The sequence below is a fragment of the Quercus lobata genome, chromosome 5 (genome assembly GCF_001633185.2).
Source record: "Quercus lobata isolate SW786 chromosome 5, ValleyOak3.0 Primary Assembly, whole genome shotgun sequence".
NCBI classification, from domain to species: domain Eukaryota; kingdom Viridiplantae; phylum Streptophyta; class Magnoliopsida; order Fagales; family Fagaceae; genus Quercus; species Quercus lobata.
Genome location: NC_044908.1, coordinates 15,004,548 through 15,027,693, shown reverse-complemented (window position 1 = coordinate 15,027,693; position 23,146 = coordinate 15,004,548). Strand labels below are relative to the sequence as shown.

Genomic DNA, 23,146 nt, shown 5'->3' with positions numbered 1-23,146 from the left:
CTTGCAATAAAAAGTACATAGATATGGGTAATAAATTTATGCATACAAAATTTAAAATTAAGCTGACTTATTAGAACTTAGTTTTTGGTAAATACTTACCAGAATTTTATCGACTTCTAAGAGAAACTCCACTTGATGAGTCACTAGAATGACAGTTTTCTTTTCAAGAGCAGCCGTGACACAATCCTGCAAATTCAAATTTTAACTTGGCTAAGTGAACTACATCAAAGCTGAGAATTCTTGCTTGATCCTAGGTTTCACATGCATGAAGAAACTTAAAGCAAGTTTATTATACATTAAATAAAATTGCAGCTGTATGAGCATCTACTGCACTAAATGGATCATCAAGGAGATAGATATCGGCATCATTATATACAGCTCGAGCTAGTTGAATCCTTTGTTTCTGTCTTCCACTCATGTTAAGCCCTCTCTGACCTATTTCTGTGAGACCACCATGGTTGAAATTATTGATGTCCTTGTCCAAAGCACATGCTTTTATGGCCTTCTCGTATTTAGTCTTGTCCATAGGCTTTCCATATAATATGTTATCGCGAATAGTCCCACCTTGGATCCAAGAAGTTTGAGAAACATAGGCAATGGATCCAAATGCATTAACCTGTTAGTGAGCAATAAAGACCAAAATCAGTGACAAAAAATTCAGTTGCAAAATTATAAGCAATCAGTCAGTTTTTACTCACTGTTCCAGAAATTTTTGGTATCTCCCCTAGTACAGCATAGAGAAGTGATGATTTCCCAGCCCCAACTCGACCACAAACAGCAACTTTCTGCCCACATCTTATTTCCAAGTTCACATCTGTTAGAGTTGGAATCATTATTTCAGGATCCCAACTGAAATTCCCTGATTGTATCTTTACACTCTTATCCGACTTCTGAAAGGGGATTCTAAATAATTCATCATTTTTCAGCTCATCATCAAGCAAAAAAGCATTGAGACGATTGAAAGATACCTTCACTTGGACGAAAGAAGAAAGAGCTTCTGGTATCATTCTCACAGGATCTCCCATACTCCTCAATGATGCAAGAACTGTGAAGATGGTGCTAGCATTTAGAGGGGCACTTCCAAAAATAATACATCCCAAGAAGACCACTGAAGAAATGATGGTTGGAGACATCCAATACAACAATGTGCCATAAGCCTTTGCAAACTGAGTTTCAGCCAACCATTTGAACTCATTTTCGCGGAGGGATTCAATCAAATTCTTAAATTTGTCTTCCCATGATTGCAACTTTATGATCTTCATACTGTTTAGGATTCGGAAGTGGATCTCAATCGTTTATCTTGGGCAATCATAAACTGAGTTTGACACTTCTGTAGCATATTTGCAAAATGCACGTTAAGGAGTCCACATATGAGAAGAGGAACTAGACCTATAAGTGCACCAAGACCCACAACCCATAAAAGAATGCCAATGGCTAGGAAAAATTGCAGTACAAAGCTCCATGATGAATGGAACCACCATGGAAATTCACCCATTCTATAAGCATCAACTGCAATATAATTCACTATCTCCCCAGTTGATTGCCTTCTCCTTCCTAAACTAGAAAGCTTTAACTGCTTTTGGTAGACTGCCACCATTAAGGCTGATCTCATTCTCAATCCTGACCTCCTTGAATCAAAGAACCAGTGCCTTTGAGACAAAGACTCAACTAACTTGGTAACAACTAGACAGCCCACATTAGAGAGACCTTCATCCAGGTTCCTCTCATTGCCACTTGCATAATTTACAAAAGCATAGAGTATTAGAGGAGAAACTAATACAGCAATTGTCCTAAGAAATGCACAAATTCCTATGAATATATTCTCTTTCAGGTAAACTTTTGCAATGGCCCGAAGAACCAAGTTCCTGGTACTGTTCGAGTTTGTTTCCCTTAAAAGAGAATCCCATGCATGAGCAAACTTTTTGTAGGCAAATTTGGCTTCATCTTCCGGAACTACGGGGGGATGTCTTCAAGAGCCAATCGTTTTCAGTAGCCCAAGCTAAGCAAACTATTAATCCAAGAAAATGTTAATCTTCCAAGAAAACTAGCCTGGTCTAATTCTTTTTTTTTTGAGAAATGGATCCTTGCTGATATAAATTAAGCAAAAGAGGAAGAATCATCCAACCCAAAAGACATAATATCTATTGGAACACACTCCAACCAGATAAGAAAAGAAAAAAATTGTCTCGCTCGCTGGGGTAAGGTGTGGGCGACCACATTACCTTGCCGACGTACGTGAGCGAAAGATATACTCCGGAAAGAGTTTGATAGGTAAGTAATATCCTGGATGAGATGCCCGCCTCGAGAATTCTCCATACCGGTTCGCCTTAAGGAGTTTACCACAGACTCAGAATCACCCTCACATATAGACTGATCAAACCCGGACTCAGCGGTAAAGCTTACGGCACGCCTGGCAGCGAGGAGTTCAAGGATTTCCACAGATGGAGGTTTCACGATCTGCTCTGATAAGGCAGCTAACACCCGGCCCTCACTGTTGCGGACTACTACCCCAATTCCGGCCATATTAGATTCCGCAAACATGGCACCGTCATAGTTAGTTTTCACTGAACCCGCACTAGGAGGTTGCCATCTGGTAGGCGAAGCTCTGCGTCTATGGGAATGGTGGCTGTCCAGCTCCCTGAATTCACAGAGGTAGTTTTTGGCATACTCAGCGATATTGCAAATAGGCAGGGGATTATCACTGAAGCGAGCTTTGTTCCTTTGATACCAGATTGACTACGCCGTAACAGCAAATAACGGAAGCAGCAGTGGTTTGGAACGGATTTTTTGAAGGACTTCCGAGAAAGAAACAGGGGCCGTTAAGCTCCTGTCCACCCATCCGAAATCCGACTCCCAAACCACTTGGACGCAATTACAACTCCAAAGAGCGTGCACAACAGACTCCGAATCTCCAGAATAGCGAGCACAGACCGATTCCTGAAGGATTTTTCGTTTCATAAGGTTGTCTTTTGTGGGCAGCGAGTTGGTGCAAGCTTTCCAGAGAAAATGCTTGATCTTCCCAGGCACCTTCAGCTTCCATATGGATTTCCAGAAGCTTTTCTGAGAGTCTGAGACTTGGGGCCGATTCATATCAAAGTTATGGAGCTCGCACAGGAGTTTATATCCAGACTTTACCGAATAGCATCCCGATTTTTCTGTTCTCCAAACCAAAGTATCGGGTTGAGGAGTAGAACACAGGGGAATAGACTTAATGAGACATGCATCAGGTGGAAAAAAGCACCGGTCAATGAGGTTGGTATTCCACCAACCCGTAGCAGAGTCAATCAAAGATACAACTGTGGACTCCGGTGTTAGATGAACAACAGGAGAACTGATTCGACCATCAGGATTAGGGAGCCAAGCATCTTTATAAATCCGAACAGATTCACCACTGCCTACTCTCCAGAAAGCTCCTTTGTTAATTAAGTCTCTAGACCACAAAATACTTTTCCATGAAAAAGAGCCCGTAGAATCCTTAGCATCAAAAATTGAGCAACTTGGGAAATACTTTGCCTTGAACACTTTGTAGAAAAGAGACTCCTTATCATGAATCAATCTCCACACCTGTTTAGCCAACATGGCTTTATTGAATTTACATAGGTCTTTGAAACCAAGGCCCCCTCACTCTTTGGTTGACACAAGACCTCCCATTTTTTCCAATGAATTTTTCTCCTATCACCCCTTTGACCCCACCAAAACTTCCGAATGAGCATCTCACTATCTTGACAAAGCCCAATAGGTAATCGAAAACAACTCATTGCAAACGTAGGGATGGCTTGAACCACCGCCTTCAAAAGAACTTCTTTGCCCGCTTGCGACAATAATTTCTCCTTCCATCCTTGGAGTTTACCCCACACCCTATCCTTAATGAAATTTAAGCTCGCTTTTTTTTCCTCTGAACCACCGTCGGTAAGCCCAAATACCTTTCATACTCCTTTATTTCGGCCACTCCAAGCAAATTTTTTATTTCTTCCTTTGTGACACTAGAAGCATTGCAGCTGAAAAAGAGGGTCGTTTTATCTGAGTTAATTTTTTGACCGGATGCACATTCATATTTCCCCAATATCTCCTGAATTTTTTCCACATCCCCCACCCTAGCTCGGTAGAATAATACACTATCATCTGCAAAAAAAAGATGAGAAATCTTTGGACCATTTCTACAAAGGGAAACCCCCTCAATATGCTTGTTGTCCACTGCATGCTCAATTAACCCATTTAAACCTTCGGAACATATTAGAAAAAGATAAGGGGAGAGAGGATCACCCTGACGAATACCTCGAGTTGGCACAATATGACCTTTAGGTTCGCCATTGACTAGGATCGAATAGGATACAGACTTTATGCACTCCATAATCCATCCTATCCACTTCAAGTCGAAGCCCATTTTTTCCATGATCCTTTGCAAGAACACCCATTCCAATCGGTCGTATGCTTTACTCATATCCAATTTTAAAGCCATATGGCCCATTTTTCCCGTTCTTTTTCTTTTCATGTGATGCAACGTCTCAAAAGCCACCAAGATGTTATTGGAAATAGCTTTGTCCGATTGAAAGGCGCTCTAAGATTCTGAGATGATATGGGGTAGCACTTTCTTCAACCTATTTGCCAAAACTTTCGAAACAAGCTTATACAAAATATTACATAGAGCAATTGGACGAAATTCAGTAACAAATTCGGGGCTTTTCACCTTGGGAATTAAAGTAATAAAAGTGTGATTCAAACCTGGTTCAATTGAATTCGAATTTAGACAAGAAATCACAGCTTTGACTACATCGTCCCCAATGCTCTCCCAATAATGTTGGAAAAAAATTGGCGGCATTCCATCTGGACCTGGAGCTTTTAGGGGGGCCATTTGCTTCAAGGCTTTCTCCACCTCATCCTTCGAGAAATCTCTGGTTAAACAATTATTCATATCATCGGACACCACCTTCTTTGTATGTTGGACAACTTCCTCAATGTCATGCGGATTAGCGGAAGTAAACAATTGGTTATAATATTCAATAATCATCTCAGAAACTTTTTCTTCACCTGAAACTATTCTGCCCCGAGAGTCCCTGAGTTCCGTAATGCTGTTTCTCCTGAAACGCTGAGACGCCCGGTTATGGAAATAGCTCGAATTTTTATCCCCAGAGATCATCCAGTGCACATGACTACGCTGCTGCCACATTTTTTCTTCCACTCTAAGCAACTCTGCCACTTCAAATTTTAATTGAAGAAAAAACTCCACACTCCCTCCTTTCGTTGCATCTTCTTCTGCTAATTTTAGATTCTTTTTTTTCTCTGCCAATGCACTAACCACATTACGAAAAGAATTCTTACTCCAATCACGCAACTGAGTTTTGCATGTATCGACGTTCATCATAACTTTGGGCATAGGTGGTTCCGAGGAGATGGACTTCCAGGCGCTTTTCACTGTGTCATGGCAGCCTTGCTCTTCTAACCATATATTTTCAAAACGCCAGGGGCGTTGAGGTTTTAAGTTAATCCCATCGGGAAGGACCAAAATAGGGCTTTGGTCCGATGAAGCACACACTAGCGTTTTCACTTTTGTTGCAGGAAAAAGATTAAACCAATCTGTTGTACACACAGCCCTGTCTAACCTCTCCCAAACAATACCCCCATCCGGATAAGTTTTGTGCTAGGTGAATTTACAGCCCACAAAGCCAAAATCAAACAACCCGCATTCATCTGACGCTTCACGGAACTTCAGCATTTGACCATAAGGTCTCAATCGTCCTCCCACCTTTTCCTGCAACTTCAAAAGTTCGTTAAAGTCACCTCCAACCAGCCACGGTACTGAGAAACGATTATTTAGCTCTCGCAACAAATCCCATGATTCCATACGAAGCTGGGTTTCAGGAGCACCGTAAAAACCGGTAAAGCGCCATACATTCACTTTTCCTCCATTGAACAAGACGTCAATATGATTATGAGATGAGGACATTACTTGCACGTCAACGTCCTTCTTCCAAAACAACACCAAGCCACCACCGCAAGTTAAACGAGAAACTCCATGGTGATGACCAAAACGAAGCGAATCACGTAAACCAGATAGCCTAACCTCATCCAGCCATGTTTCGGCTAAAAACACCGCCGTAGGATCTTGTGCCCGGACTAAATCGCCAAGCTCTTGAACTGTCTGCCGGTTCCCAAGCCCGCGACAGTTCCAACATAGAAGACTCATAATTTCCGGCAGAGTTGCTCCACAACCTCTGCCGATGCCATTGGTGTAGTAACCATCGTGCTCTGTTTTTCTGCTACTTCCCCTGTTTTTTGTTTTTTTTCCTTCACTGCATTAGCTTCCTCTCGAGCCTGGTCTTCTCTTATTTTTCGTTTTGGGCCTTCAATCCCATAGGGTGCTTCCTCCATTAACTCAGAACTGAGCCTACTTAATAGTCTAGTCCATTGGCCTTTTTTTCCTTCCTTTTTTGGGCCCAGCCCAACTCCATCTTTTTCTTTCCTACCCGGCCCAGTCAGGCCTTTTCTAATATCAACTTTTGCACTTATATTGCTGTCCGCTGCACCCTCCACCCGCACCGTCTCTCTGCTCTGACAGTCTTCAGCTTTTTGTAGTTGTGAACCTAGTTGTCCCTCTAGGCACCCTATTTTCTTGCATGGGACATGATCAAATTTTTGTATGTCACTGTCAATTTCCTGAAGTTTTGCCAGGAAAGGGTCACCTTTAGCATATGTTCCCATGCTGGTTGGAAGAAAAATAGAGTTTAATGTCATAGGTAAGTGTTCCGCTTCACCCAACGAGACTCTACCTCCACTAGAGTTCACGTCGCTGTCAATGGTTTGGTGTGCGAAAGCTGGTGCAGAGGAAGAGCCAGCTTTACCCTGCCAATCCGTCGTCAAGTCCACATCAGTCCGCGCTCTCGAGGCAACCAGAGGCTCAGCGGCATTTAATGCATTCCCCGTCAGTACCGAGGCTTCCGTTTCAGCTTGTTCTCCAGAGGGAGGATGGCCAGATTTTTCCGGTGATGATGAAGCATCCGTTTGGGTTCTTGTGTTCGCCTGTGACCTCTCCCCACTTGATTTATGACCCCCTCTGTCTTCAAAGAAGCCCGATACATGAACAACTGATTTTTTGATGTTGCCTATCTGAGAAGCTCGCATAAAAGGTCCAAATTGTTTATCCTGGGTTTTAAGAGAACCTTTGCTTTCAATCCACAGGTGGCAATCTTTCTCATCGTGATCAAGGCGCCCACACCAGTAACATATGATGGGTAATCTTTCATATTTGAAGGAGACCCATACTCGATCACCTTCTTCCAGATTAACTAATCTTCCCCGGCATAGTGGTTGTGTCACATCCACTTTGACCCTCACTCGCACACAACATCCTCCTACCTCTGTTGGATGAGTTTCCGAAGAGCACACCTCACCCAACGCCCTGCATGTATCTTCTGTCACTTCCTTGGACATGTATCTTATTGGAATATCGAAAACTTGCACCCAGAGAGATGTTCTGTTAAATCTAATATCTTGTAATGGAGTGTTTTTCTCATACTTCTGAATCACCACCAGGTGTTTATCAAACGTCCAAGGCTCACTGCTCAGAACCCGGTGGATATCTTCCTGGTTTTCAAAGACAAACAACAGAACATGATTGCCCATATTTTTTATTGTGAACCCCTTAATCGCTCTCCATAGAGGTTTGAAGGTCCTAGCAATAGCATCAACGTTCAATGCTCTTCGGGTTAAGAACTTTGCTGCTATGATATGTTCCTTGGATCCTTGGTTTTTTCCCAACGTGATTTTGTCTCCCTCTCTGTCCAACAATGAAAATTTGGTCCATTGTTTTGATAGCTCTTCCATAACTACTGAGCTCAAATAAGAATGAATAGAAAAGGATGGTAGTAGGAACTTTAACTATAGAGAAAAGAAAATAAACTGTTTCCCAGACCCCTTGAAAGGATGGAACCACTAGCTCTGCAGATAACAGAGTTATCTCAGAGGAAAACAATCCTTCAAAAGAAGGAACAAACTATTATGTTTGCCTTTTTTCAGCCTTTTTGGCTAATAGAGGTTCAAATAGATTGTTTTCTAGATTATGTTGAGAAACAAAGTGAATTAGGTTTCTAAGGGCACAGAGGAAAAGTAGAAAGTTAATAGACCTAGGTACTATGTCCAAAATTTCAATGCTATGTGTTCTTAGTAGAATTTGGACATTCAGAATTGAAATCAATACAAAAGAGAATGCCCACCAAGAAGAGTTTAGAAGACTGATCCATTTGGACCATTAAGAAAGCAAGGAAACTGTAAAAGAGATCCAAACCATTCCTCTAACAAAGTAAACCAACCAGCTCATATGATTGAATTCATCATTTTTGGCCATTAGATTCCATAAACCCACACTAAAATAACCAATGCTACAAAGAGCGCAACACAGTGAAACTACCACCAAGACCCAATCTTTTCTACTACTTCATGTAGAACATTTTCCTATGATAGCTATGATCAAAAATAGGTAGAAAGCACATAGGAAGAATAGGTTTACACCATCTACAATTGTTCTTTGAAGGCAGTAAGAACCCAAATAAAGTTCTTCACAAATCCATGAGATGCCCCCTGCATATACATCAAAAGAGAAACCGTAAGAACATTTATTCATGCTAGAAACACAGGAAAGTTGGAAAAGTCAAAACAAATAAAATAGTGATGCAAAAGTAAAAGCTAAAGAGTTTGCCAAGAACACATTAACTGCAATTCATTGATAACAAAGCAAGAGAGAAAAACAATTGAAGAAAAAAAAAATTTAAGCAAGAGAACAAACAACTGAAGAAAAAAAATTTAAAGAATATTCAAAAAGGTAACTCGTTTATTGCTTGAAAAATTATTGTACATGCCATAATAGGCAACCGTTTTTTTTTAACAAAAAAGCATGTCCAGGCCTCTTCGTCTCTCTAACTATTCCCTCGAGTGTATATAGTCCCATCATCCCACATGCACTAAGTTATTACAAAGAAGAATCCTATGGAAATGGCCTCAAGATGCTAGGATGATGTTTCGAACCAAGATCTCATAAATATCATGAAACCATAAGAATTATTTAACAGTAGGCATCAATCTGAAATGTCTTACAATGAACAACATAAATTCTTTACTTAATTATAGAAGAATAAAATCTATAACCCAACATTTCCATCTTTTATAAAGAAAAAATAAATAAATAAAACCTTCTATAACCCAACTCACTGCAACACATGCTCACTTAATGGAAACATTCACACAGAGAAGGAAGATTGCATGTACCAAGTGAGCTCCCCAAGGAAATCATTGCTTGAAGAACTTCTATGGTTCACTTGGCACCTCTGGCAGCGCACCAGCCTACTTATTATATATGAAGTCAAGAATAAGAAGTGCCCCCACGTGCTTCCTCATAGCATATTCCCATCAAATAAATGCTGTCAGAATCATCAAAGCTCAACCAGTCACTCCCTTGTCATCATTTTTTTTTTTTTTCATGTCGGCACATTTAACCTCTTCCTCCACGTTTTATTAGAATGATTAATGAAAGGAAATGACACACAATCAGCCAAAGAAATGAAGCTGAGTTTGGATTGCACGTCTGCGGCTTCGTTTGGCATTTGGCATTTTTTTCTTTTTGTCTCTTGCGTTGTTTACGAAACCCTAAAATATAAAAAAAAAATATAAATTTTGCTTTAAAATTAGATCATGCGGCACTATTTATATATTTAAAAATTATTTTACTATTATGTTTTTTACAATAAATTTTCAGTTTTTAACAATAAACGTTATCCAAACAGACCATGGCCAGTTCAGTACGTCTATAACTTCAATAAATAAATTTAAAAATATATATATAAGTCCATATAAATCTCCAACTCTTCATTTTCTTTTTCTATTTGGGTAGGAAGAGAAATCATTAACCAAATAATTGGAACTGTCTAAGGTACTTTAAGCCTTCTTATTTGTAATGTTGTGATTTTTAACTAGTCTTTGTTGGCTTTAATTTTGTATCAAATTTGATTGTAATTTCTTCAATCATTTCCCTGTATTTATTTGGGTTTATTTGTACGGGATAAGTGTGAGAGATTGATGAAGAATCAGTGCAGTTCACGACTAGGTCACGAGAAGCTCAAGAGTAAAGCAACCTGCAAAAGGCCACGTGTGAAGCACATGACTAGAAGCTGAAGAGTCATGCCAGACTGTCAAATTCGCAAGTACTTTGCAAGAAAGGCCATCTCACGAGGTACCCGCGAAACTCTCTGTTTGGCAAAAAGAAAAAATGTTTTACCTTATTCTTTACCCATACTATATATGCCCTCATTACCCACGAAATGTAAAGAGTGTTTTTCAGTGAGAAAACCCTAACAAAAAAACTTGAGAATTAAAGATTGTTATACCCACAATCATCTACACATTTTCTCTTGGTTTTGAGTCAAGTTTTGGTGCCTTTGGGAAGCATTGGAAGGAACTATTGAGTGATGGATGCAATCAGGCTAAATTGCGGGATCCGGAAAGCTAGTGAAAACAAAACTTCGAGAAGTTTGTTGGTAGCAGGAGTTAGGAGGGCTCAAGTACATTGGGTAGACTAGGCTTAGATGGTCTTTTATTATTCGTGTACTCCAAATTATTCACTAGTAGATTGATTTCAACTTGAAGGATTACGGAGAGATTTTTCATCGAGTTCTTCGGTTTCCTCTTCGATAACACGTCTTGGTGTTATCTTGTGTTTGTATCTCTCTTCCCTACTCTTTAAGCTTTTCTTTTATTATTCATTGTGGTTGAATACGGCTTAGAGTAATATTACCGGTTTATTGCGCTCATTTACTCTCATTCCGCACTTTGATAAGTTAAAGTAAAAGTCATTTAGCCGTAATTTTAAATTTGAAGTCAAAACAAGCTTTAATGTTTTCACACTAATTAAGCTTTCATTATTGAACAAAAAACGTTTATGAAAAGTTATTTAATACTTCAAGTTTTTTTGGGTAGAAAGGGAAATCATTAAACAAACAATTAGAACCGTGAAAGAATTGAAGTCATCTAGTTGAATACAACCACATCTTTGGGAAATTATTTCAAAGACAACAAAGTTCCTTTTGACTATATTAGGGAATAAATTCATCAAATTATTGCATTGACTAATAAAGCATAAACAAGGTTATTGTTTATAAAACAATTGAATTCAGTCTTTGAATTTAATCGGAGAATCTAACGTATTGCACCTAAAAAATTTATACCTAAGTCTTAACTTAAATTCAATACTTGAAGAGCAATGCTTTATCCTTTTGCTTGAACCTTAAAATATTTTATAATATTTTCAATGAAAATATCTAGAGTTCTCTCTTTTCCCACTATATATTTTAAAAAATTATGAACAAGACTCAATACTATGTTTTTCATTTAATTTATCAATTGTGACTTGTGAGTTAATTTTTTTATGAGAAAAAAGACTTTATTAACAACAAACCAGATTTCAATAAACAGACTCCTTAACCAAAGCAGCCTCTAAACAGGGAGGGCAGCAACCAACACTAAAGGACCCCACAAAATTATAATTCAAAAGACCATTTTGCAAAACAATGAGCTGCACCATTCTTAGCTCTAGAGATCCAACTGAAGGAAACACCTTGAAAGCGAGAGATGATGACAACTATATTCTTTTTTCTTTTCTTTTTTTGGTAATTGAAAAATGGCTAGAGGGGATGACCCATGTGGCTTCCCTACTTGAGCATGACCATAGTAGTACCCTACCCGCTTCCGGGCAAGACCCCATACTCTCAGTCTGTGAGAAACTCACTTATTATTCTTTAAACCGTTTGGGATAGAAATGGGATATAAAGAGAACCAACACACAGAGTTGTTTGAGACTCGAACTCAAGTCTAGAGACTTGATGGCCCAATATCTTACCATCTAGGCCACCTGAATGTTGGTTATGACAATTATATCCTGAACCATAATGGATACCACTTACATATTTATGTTGTCCTCTTACTAATGACTATCCAATTAATGCTATAAAAAAAAAAAAAAAAAAATCCTTTTTGCTAAAATGTTATTAAAAGATTCAACAGTCTATATAAGGTAAGATTAAAAAAGTAATAGTAATAAATAAAGGAGTACGCTCTGTTTGTTTCAGCAATGATGTTTTCTAGAAAATGAGTCATTTTTCAAAAATAATTTTCTATAAAACTATCTCATTTTCCAATGTTTGGTAGCAATTTTAAATGAGTTGAAAAATAATTTCCTAATTTCCCTTATTTACGCTCTGTTTGTTTCAGCAATGATGTTTTCTAGAAAATGAGTCATTTTTCAAAAATAATTTTCTATAAAACTATCTCATTTTCCAATGTTTGGTAGCAATTTTAAATGAGTTGAAAAATAATTTCCTAACTTCCCTTATTTAGCTTGCTATGAGATAAAGTTGTTTTCCAAAAAAATTTAATGGAAAACAATGTCTAAAAATAAACCATACTTTTTATGTTGACCAAAGATAGTTTTCCTTTGACTCATCTTTTTTTATGCTACCAAACACTGGAAAACACGGAAAACTATCTTTACACAAGGTTTTCCATCGAAACAAACGGAGCGTTAACTTGCTATGAGATAAAGTTGTTTTCCAAAAAAATTTAATGGAAAACAATGTCTAAAAATAAGCCATACTTTTTATGTTGACCAAATATAGTTTTCCTTTGACTCATCTTTTTTTATACTACCAAACACTGGAAAACACGGAAAACTATCTTTACACAAGGTTTTCCATCGAAACAAACGGAGCGTACTTTCAAAATCTTCTCCCCTCTCCCCAAGTGTGTATTAAAAATAATTAGGGCATGTTTGGTAGGCTATAAGAGGCACTGTAATATAATAGTTATTCCTATAGTTTAGCTATTCAATAATTTGGTTATGTTATTATTATAGGGAATATTTATTCCTTATGAATAGTTATTCTTTAAAATGAGGAATAATTATTCATCTCTAAAATGGATGTAATAACTATTCCTTAGTAGGTGTATTAATTTCTACAATTAATATATTTTTCTAAATAAAAAAACTTTCCATATGCACATAACAATTATGAAAATAAAAAATAACTAATCTCTCTTTTAAATTTTAAAATATATATATATTATTTTTTAGGAAATATAATTATATGAGTAACATATTTCCTAAAATATATTTTAAGTTTGATTTAAAATTTTTTCATTCTATTGTCTACATGGTTCTATTATTGTGTTGTCATTACACGAATGAATAATAATAAGCATTACATTACATCATTTTGTATTCCTTGTACTATCTATTCTTGTTCCTATGTAATTACCGTTACAATTTATCAAACGTGCCTTTAGTATTCTCCAAAAAATAAAAAATAAAAAATAACTTTTTACGAAAAAAGAAAAAGAAAATTGATTTTTTTAAAATATTTTTTTATATTTATTATCAAAACTTTCCTAAAATTGTTAGTAATAAATGTTCTAAGGGCACCCGTTAACCAGACCTATAAATAAATAACACCATGAATCACTTATATGAATATTATTAAATTGAAAATGTTAACGGATGCCCTAAGAGTATTGGTTTAAAAAATATTTTTTGAAATTTTTTATGAAAAAAGTAATTAATTTTTTTCGATTTTTTATATTTTCCATGAAAGTAGTGTTTAAATTTTTCTAAAATAGCTTATTAACAATTGCCCTAAAGCACCCATTAACATAACCATTATTAAATTATCTAAGAAATGTCTAATTTTTCAAAGTAATAAGATTCCTTCAAATTTCCGATTGCAATGATTCTTTTGCTAATTAATCTCATTTGTTTATAATTGGTCAATTCCTTATGCTCTTTCAAATGTCACAAGTCCTTATACTCTATCTAATTGCAATGATTCATTTGTTGACTAATCCCTATGCCTTTTTGTGTGGCTTCTCCCACCCTAATTTACCAATTCCAATCCTATTTTTATAAGACCACACCTTTAAATACTCCCACTTTGTTTGGTGGGGGGGGGGGGGAATCGAAAAGTGAGAAAATAGAAAATAGAAAATAGGAAGGGGCTGGAAAAAATAGGGGAATAGAAGAGATTTTAGTTTTCTCTCATGGTATTTTGTGGGAGAATGGCAAAGTAGAGAGATGAAAAACTCTTTCACTTGGTTGATGAGAAAAGTGGAAGGATGGAAAATGCAATTTATATAAATTGACTCATATGTCCTTATTAAAAAAAAAAAAAAAAAAGAGCAATCACACCAAGTTTATTAAAACAAAAATCTTGCCCAATTAAAAAAAAAAAAAAAAAGAAAGCAAAGACCAATCAATCTGATTCAATCATGCCTAGTTAAAAAAAAAAAAAAAAAAAAAATAGTAGCGAATGAACAAAAGTTATAAATTAAAAAAAAAAAAAAAAAAAAAAAACCAATCATGCTCAGTTAATAAAATAAAAAAAGAACAGAAAACCCAAAAAAAATAAATAAATAAAACAAAATCAAAGGTAGTACCTAACATAGTGGAGTTTGAAGAAACCTGACTTAGGCATTTTTGTACAAATATTTTTCAATAATTTTCTCTCCAATTTGAGGATATTGTGTTTTGGTGGGCCCAAAGAGAAAACTCTTAGGCCCCACCAAATCCTTTCCATTTTCCATCGTCAACCAAACAACCACAAACCTCATTTTTTTTTCTCTCCTTTTTTTTCTCCTTTATTTTTCATCCCTCCAATAATCACTCCAACCAAATGGGGTTTAAAGTCTACCCAAGCGAGGATTAAAGTGTTCTTCATTTATTTTTTATTTTTTGAAAAACAAACACACACACGAGAGAGAGAGAGAGAGAGAGAGAGAGAGAGAGGTTTCAAGTGTTCTTTAGATAGTGAGGAGAGGAGGGAAAATCTAGTAATACAACAAAATGTTTTAGTTGTGAAGGGTTTTAGTATAATATTTTATTTTATTTTATTTGACCTATAACAAGCTAACACCTCAACTCTTGTAAAAATGTGAGACATTAACAAATCATAGGTAGTAAGTTATTATTGATTCTAATTTAAACCTATTACTGAAATTACTTTTTTTGCACCTAAAACTTAAAATTTGTTGTGAAAGCGTTGTGAGAATGCTACGGATTTAGTGTTTCTCTTTATTATAACCATAAAACAACAAAGTGGAGTTCAAGGTTAGAACTGTTGGGTCCCAAATAATATTATCACAAATATTAGCAATCCAAAATAACAATCACACACAAGAACACAAAATTTACGTGGAAAACCCTTTCTCTTTGAAGGGAAAAACCACGGGACAAACTCCGAATAATTTCACTATTATCAAATCAATTACAATAATTTTTGTGTATGTCTCACAGCTAAAAAAAAATCTCTCTTATTTTTCTTTACTCTCACACACACACTAATGATCTCTTTCAAAGGTAGCAACACTTTGCTCTCTCCTCCTTGGCTATCTTCTTGAAGGCGGCAATACCTTGCACTCTCCTTCCTCTAGCGTTCCTCCCAAGCGAAAATCTATTTTCTCTGTCTTGGTTTCATGCTCTATTTTTCCTCAACCCATAGGGAGGACCCTTGGGCCAAAGCCATCAATTTCTTTGTAGCATTGTCTATTTATAAGATTCTTTTGCTATTCCCTCTTAGACTAGGAATACATTACCTCTTTAATAAGGAATAGACTTCATTCCACACCAAGGAATAGTCTTTCCTTCTATAGCAAGGAAGCCCAAATTAATTTTTCCTTCTTCAACTAGGAAACCTAATTGACTTTCCAAGTCACATTTGGAATTTGAGGCAATTTCCCAACAAGAACCATAGACATGAGACATTGATTTATTTTTTAAACACCTTCGCGAGGGAAAAATCTTGTATGCAATGTTATGAGATCTATGTCTCACTGGCACGTGGGTTCCACATGCAGGGGAGATACTTGACACTGATTTCACTCTCATATGTTTTTCAATATTGAAGCAAGAATCTCGCTCAAGCAAGAAATTAAGCCCACGAACCTGTAAGAAGAACTCATTTTATAAAACAAAGAGTATCAAGGAAGTGCTATTGAAGTGTGTGCTATTAGAGCCATTGTAGTAGAGCTTGGTAACTGTAGAGCCAAGTAGAAAATATGAGAGAGGAAGAGGCAAGGTGTGGCCTTGTGAGTAAGTAGTCCAGCCATTGTTTTTGGGCAAGCAGATTTGAGATTTGAATGATAGAGCTTCATTAGTATCCCCATGTCATAGTCAAGAAGATCATTAAAAAAACTCATGCCAAGTGCTTGATAAAAAATACCCATTTTTATTATCACTTTAATTTCAATACCACATACTATATTTGAGAGATTAAAACCAGGCAACATTTTTTCCAATCATGGAGAATCTTTGGTTCTTCTAGAAGTTCTGGCTTTTGCAAGCAGGGAATTCGTGAAGTAAATCACTATTGAAAGATTGCAGAGATTCTGGACACACAAAAGCCATTATATCAGAAACAATTACAATAGTCAACGACTTACAAAACTTCTAGCCCTTCAAGGATAGTTTGTAACTTTGTATATATGTGTATAATATTGGACCAAATTAGGAATTGGCATATTGGAACATGAATTTCTGTTTCTTTATTCTAAATTAAGCTCACTGGTGTTAGGGAATGGGAGGAACAAGTAGAGCTTATTGCATGATGACAATATTATACTAGAACAAGCCATTTCATGCTAGTGCTATACTTATCATGATGTTAATATATATCTTTATATTAAGTGTTAACTAATTGACTATTACCTATCGTCGAGCCATACAGATTGAGTGGTACCTCTGACTCTCTCCCCAATTGGAGAGAGTGCAGGTTCAATACCGGAGTTCTAATTTCCTTGAAACTATTTATAGCAGAACTATAACTATTACCCTTTCCATTGTGTAGATTAGTGAAGCTATTTTTTCCTTTTTCTTCTTTTTAAATGTGTTTTTCAATGTTGATCAAAAGTGTCAAATTATTTTACCTTCCTTTGTATAGTTTATAGGCATGATGAGCCTACAATGGACAAGAAGAAAAATATTTATGTATACGAGTATGTTTGTAATAAGGTGAAACATACTTCAGTAGTTGCACAACTATAAACAATAACTAGTCGCATACCCACATGTTTTACATGATAATTTTTTTAGGATGATCTCATTAAATATTTTATTAATACTATAATTTTTGTTATTAACCATTGGTTTTTCATTAGTTTTTAAGTTAATATAAACCTTAAATATTCCTTTTTTTTTTTTTACCTTTACACACACACATATATATATAATGTGAATCTTTACATATACCTTTAAGAAAACTCTATATATTCTATTTCTTTCGATCCGTAAAATTATAAACCACTACTCCATAATGATAGTGGCTAATTAATTTTATTTACATATATATATATATATATTTTTAGTGATCTCATTTGCAATGCTTCTTACCATTATCGTATATTTACTAACTGATGATTTGCATAACAAAGACATTAAATGAGAGGTAGCATCGTTCATTAGATTTTCAAAAGTAATAGTGTATGAAAATTTTATATATATATATATATATATATATATATAAGGTTAAATTTCTTATGTAATTTCTACTACTACCAGAGAACATCTTCTTCTTCTTTTTTTTCTTTTTTTTTGGTTATGATTAATATGGTTTCCATAGTTAGAGTTTGATTAGTTTTAAATTTAAATTTAGTACTATGATTGTATTTAATTATTGATTTAATTTTTTAAGTGAATTTAACAGTTTATTTTACTACACTGTAAAGTTTTTAATGTTCTCCACATGATAATCTCTATTTTATTTTTTACTTATTCTTACAACCTCTTTGTTTAATTTCCAATCACCGGTTACTAATTGACACTTCATTTTTTTTTCTTTATCTACTCTTTATTAATTTGTATTGTTTTTTTTTTCTTTACCCTCTCTCTCTCTCTCTCTCTCTCCATTGGCAACCTATTGTTATCCAAAATTTGATGATGATTCTATGACATTAAATATGCATTATTAGTTTTTTTTGTTTTTTTATTTAGTGTTTCTAACTTGATTTGTTTTGTATTTAATTTTTCCTTTGATGCATTGGGTGTGAGAATGAGTGTTTCCGTAGTATTACTTCACTTAATAAGAGCAATTTTATTTATTTAATTTAGGCAAAATATTATATTTTAAACTTTTTAAAATTAAAAAGGAGATAAAATATAAATAATTTAATGATATATATGGGGGATGTGGCTAAATTTAAATGTTGAATAAAATTATATGAGAAAAAAAGTAAAAATAAAATATATAACAGTAAACACTAACTTATCCAAATCGTTCTATGTAATATAATAATAGTATATTCTTATATACTATCTTTAATTCTTTATAATGCAATATGATAACATTTAACAATCAAAGTGATACAAAAAATAAAAATAAAAAATTTAAAAAAAAAACTTAAAACACAAAACTAAATTTCATCAACCAAAATAGAATTATAAAGAATACAACACTTTAGCAAGCTAAAATAGAGATGCAAGAAAAATAAAAATAAAATCCACCAAAAAATTGAGGGAGAAAGAGTGGGAAATAACCCATTTTTTGTGAGAGAATATTATGTAAAGAATAGTAGAGTGAATGACAAATTTATACTAAGAGAATGATAATAAAAAGAAACAAAATAAAGAAAGATAAAAGGAAAGAGGAAGAGTGATATCAAGGTAGAATGTTTAGGGAGATGAAAAGGTAAAGGGAATGAGAAAGGTTGGAGAAAGTGTAAATGTTAAAAAAATGAGTACAATTTGATGAGCACAATTTTCTTTTATTTGAATTTAAGTAAAATATTACATTTTTTTATTTTTTTAAAACAAAAAGAGAGAGAGAAAATATAAATAATTTAATGATAAGGGGATGTGGTTGAATTTGAATATTGAATAAAATAAGATGAGAAGAAAAAAAATAAGAAAAATTAAAAAATATAACAATAAATACTAAATTATCCAAATTATGCTATGTAATGGAATACTGTTATATTTTTATCTACTATCTTTAATTTTTTATAACATAATTGGATAAAATTTAATGATCATAGAGAAAATAATAATAATAATAACTTAAAACACAAATCTAAATCGTATCAACCTAAACTAGAGTTCTAAAATACAGAAAAATTTATCAACCTAAAGCGGAGAAGCAATAAAAATAAAAATCCACCAAAACATTAAGAGAGTGAGAGAGAAGGGGAGAGAGAGAGATAACCTTTTTTGTGAGAGATAACTATGCAAATAATGGAAGATGGAATTTATAGTAAGAGAGAGTGAATAAGAAGCGACAAATAAATGAAGATGAAGGGAAAGATGAATAGTGATATTAAAGTAGAGGGTAGTGAAAAGATGAAAAGGTAAGGGAAGAAGAAAGATTGAAGAAAGTGTAAATATATTTTTTTTAAAGTGAATGTCAAAAAAATTTATAGAAAAATTGGAAATAAAAAAGAAATAACTAAATATATATATATATATATATATATAGATTTTAAAACCGACAAAGATGAATATGTAAAGTTAATAATTTATTTATATATTTTTTTGTATAAAAAAAAGAATAAAAATTATGTGGCAAATAATGTGGCAATGAGGTGGCGCAATAGGAGCTCAGAAACAATAAGTGCTACGCTTCAGCTTTTAGTAATATATAGATATAGATGATGGTATTATCCAAATGGTAAAATATGGCATTGCATCTTTTCCCATAGCCCATAGGCAAATCCGGCAAAATACAAAGTAGTCCGGGATTCTATATACTAATAAAATATTCCAATACTTTCACAGGGAGTCCTATTTTGTGGTGACAGATAACATGTGTTACATGTAATCACCTAAGTGTGCTTTAAAGTCACATAAAAATCACTCATTTTCATGCCGAATGTGTGCTTTATATACTTTATTTATCATTATCTACATTATTATTGATATTTGTTGAAATCCTGATAGGAGTTCTTCCTGCAGCTGGACCAGTATTCAGCTACAAGCTTAGCGAAGGAGGAGTTAGTCTCAAGAAGTTTCGAAGGCTCATCATATAAATATTAGGCGAAAATACCATTTTGGTCCCTATATTTTGGGGTCACAATCAATTTGGTCCCTATATTTTTGTAGCAGTCAATTTAGTCCCTGTTATTTTCAAAATACAGTCAATTTGGTCTCTACTATTAATTTACTAACATAAAATGTCTACATGGCATATGGTGTGCACTGTTGGCACACTTAAAGCTTACGTGACATATAAAATAATATTAAAAAGTACCAAATCAGCATTTTTATAATTAATAAAAAGCCATGTCAAAAAAAAAAAAAAAAAACCCACAATTCTAAACTGATTTTTTAACGGAAAAAATAAAAATAAATTATGATTTTCTTTCATTTTCTTGCAATCCAAACACACAAACATCGAAGGTTTGCAAAAGACCCATGAAGTGAAAGTGAATCAAAAATTTTCTGAGCATGATTTGTTTTGATTTGGAGATTGATCAGTCTTGATCTTGCTTGGAGGCTTTTAAAATGGGTTTATTAAGTGTTAATCTTTGTTGTTGTTCAGTCTCCTTCTTCATTATCTTTTTCTTGACCGGTTAGTTAGAGATTTCTCCCCTTCCCATTTCCGGCAACTATAAAAAAAAATTCAATTAAAAGACCCAACATGTCTTCACCTTTCTTACACTAATCTATTCCAAAACCCTACTTTCTTCAACAAACTGCCACCACAAAGACTACCTCATTTCCAAACCCATGTTGAAAGCTAAATCAAAACCCCACTCCAGAAATACAAAGTCACAAACAATCTCAACAGTGCACACATCAAAGGAAAATCAAAAGAGAGAGCCATGGGGTTTGGCTATGTAAAGCTTGGCGGGTTCCACGAAATCTGCTGCAGACTTCATCTCCTCCTCATATCTGAAAGTAAAGAACCCATATCCATTTGCATCCAAACGTTTCAGTGATGTATAAGTATATCAAAGGTTAAATTGGTTTGATTCTCTCTGTTCAGTTGTTGGTAATCCAAATCCTTGGCATTTCTTTAGATCCAAACACAAACAAAGTTTGCCAGGTCTTTCTTAGATCTTGATGTGTTTAATATTGAGTTTTTTTTTTTTTTAAATTCATTTTTAATTTTTCCGTTAAAAAAATCAGTTTAGAATTGTAGGTTTTGTTTTTTCTACGTGGCTTTTGATTAATTATAAAAATGCTGAGTTCGTACTTTTTAATATTATTTTATATGCCACATAAGCTTTAAGTGTGCCAACAATGCACACCGTTTGCCACGTAGACATTTTTTATTAATAAATTAACAGTATAGACCAAATTGACTGCATTTTGAAAATAACAGGGGCTAAATTGATTGCTACCAAAATGTATAGACCAAATTGACTGTGATCCCAAAATGTAAGGACCAAAATGGTGTTTTCCCCTATATATTACTAAAAACTGAAGCGTAGCATTTAATATTACTACGCTCATATTGAGCCACTTCAGCATTCATGTCATTCCCATCCTATTTCTTAAATTTATCCTACAATTTTAATATAGATTATTTCAATTTTAAAATACTAATAAAACTAAAATTATTTCCAACCTATCTTCACCATAAAGCCCACTTCTTTTAAATTTAATTCCACCAACCCATTTCTTCTAAATTTAATTATAACTTAAAGCCCAAATCCAAGCCTTCCAAACTAAAAACCCTTAGAAACCCACGGTTACTACCTCCTGATTCCCTTCCCTTTTGTTTCTCACATGTTGGTTCCCCTTCCCACCTTCTAACGGCAGAATCCTTACGCCCCTTTGGTTTCTCACGTGTTCCTTCGCCTTCCCACCTTCCCCACCTTCTAATGGCAGCCTCTCTGTTTTCCTTACTCCTTTCCTCACAGTATATAAATACTGACAAAAGCTGGATGCTTTAGTTCAGGAATCTCTAAATCCCAATCTGTTTTCTGCTCTATTCTTTTTGCTTGATTGCTTGATGTTTTTTATTCCCTTCTTAAATTTTGTACTGCCTACTGCCTCTTGATTGTTGTAATGTGACTCAGATTAGTTCGTGTAGTTTGTGCAAAATAAGGCAATATTGTTGCAGCTGAAATAATTTTCTGTGTGTTTATTACAATGCCAAATATTATAGCAGATCTCCTCTGTGTATGAATTTGATCTCAATGTCGATTGGAGTTTATTTTTTGTTGGCTGTGTTATGGGATCTAGCAATTCTTATATTTCAATTTGGGAGGAAATTTTTTAATTTGAAGTTTTCATGATGTTAAATACAATCTTGGATCTATGAATGCTTTAGTTTTGTTAAAAAAAAAAAAACTATTTGCTTTGTCTTTACCCATTAAACAATAACCTAGATCAAGAGTTGCACTTATCAAGTTAAAATATATATATATATATATATATATATATATATCAAGAGCTGCATATTGAGAAATTGATTCTTTCTATCTTTGATCTTAAAAAAAAGAATCAGATTCAATTCCAGTTGCATTAACAAATTCTATTATTTTATATGAATTGTAAATAATATAAAATGTCTTTTTAAATGAATTTTTTATGAATTATTATTTATACTAGTCGCATACCCACGCATTGCGCATGATAATTTTTGTAGGATGGGCTCATTAAATATTTTATTAATACTATAATTTTAGTTATTAACCATTGGTTTTTTATTAGTTTTTAAGTTAATAAAAACCTTAAATATACCTTTTTTTAACCTTTATACACACACATATATATAGTGAATCTTTACACATGCCTTTAAGAAAACTCTATATATTTCACTTTTTTGGATGCGTAAAATTATAGACTACTACATAATGATAGTAGCTAATTAATTTTATATATTTTTTAGTGATCTCATTTGTAACTCTTTTTACCATTATTATATATTTAATAACTGATGATTTGCATAACAAAGATATTAAATGAGAAGTACCATTGTTCATTAGATTTTCAAAAGTAATAGCGTATGAAAATTTTATATATATATATATATATATATATATATTTTTTTTTTTTAAATAAGGTTAAATGAAATGTCAAAAAATGGATTTTTAAATTTTCTAACTTTATTTCTTATGTAATTTCTACTACTATTAGAGAACATCACTTTTTTTAGTTATGATTAATATGGTTTCCATAATT

General features: G+C 34.2%; 1 pseudogene; it reads right to left on the bottom strand.

Moving 5' to 3' along the window:
* The window catches only part of LOC115991488, a 40,151-nt pseudogene that overhangs the window by 3,551 nt on the left and 13,454 nt on the right, over window positions 1–23,146 (bottom strand).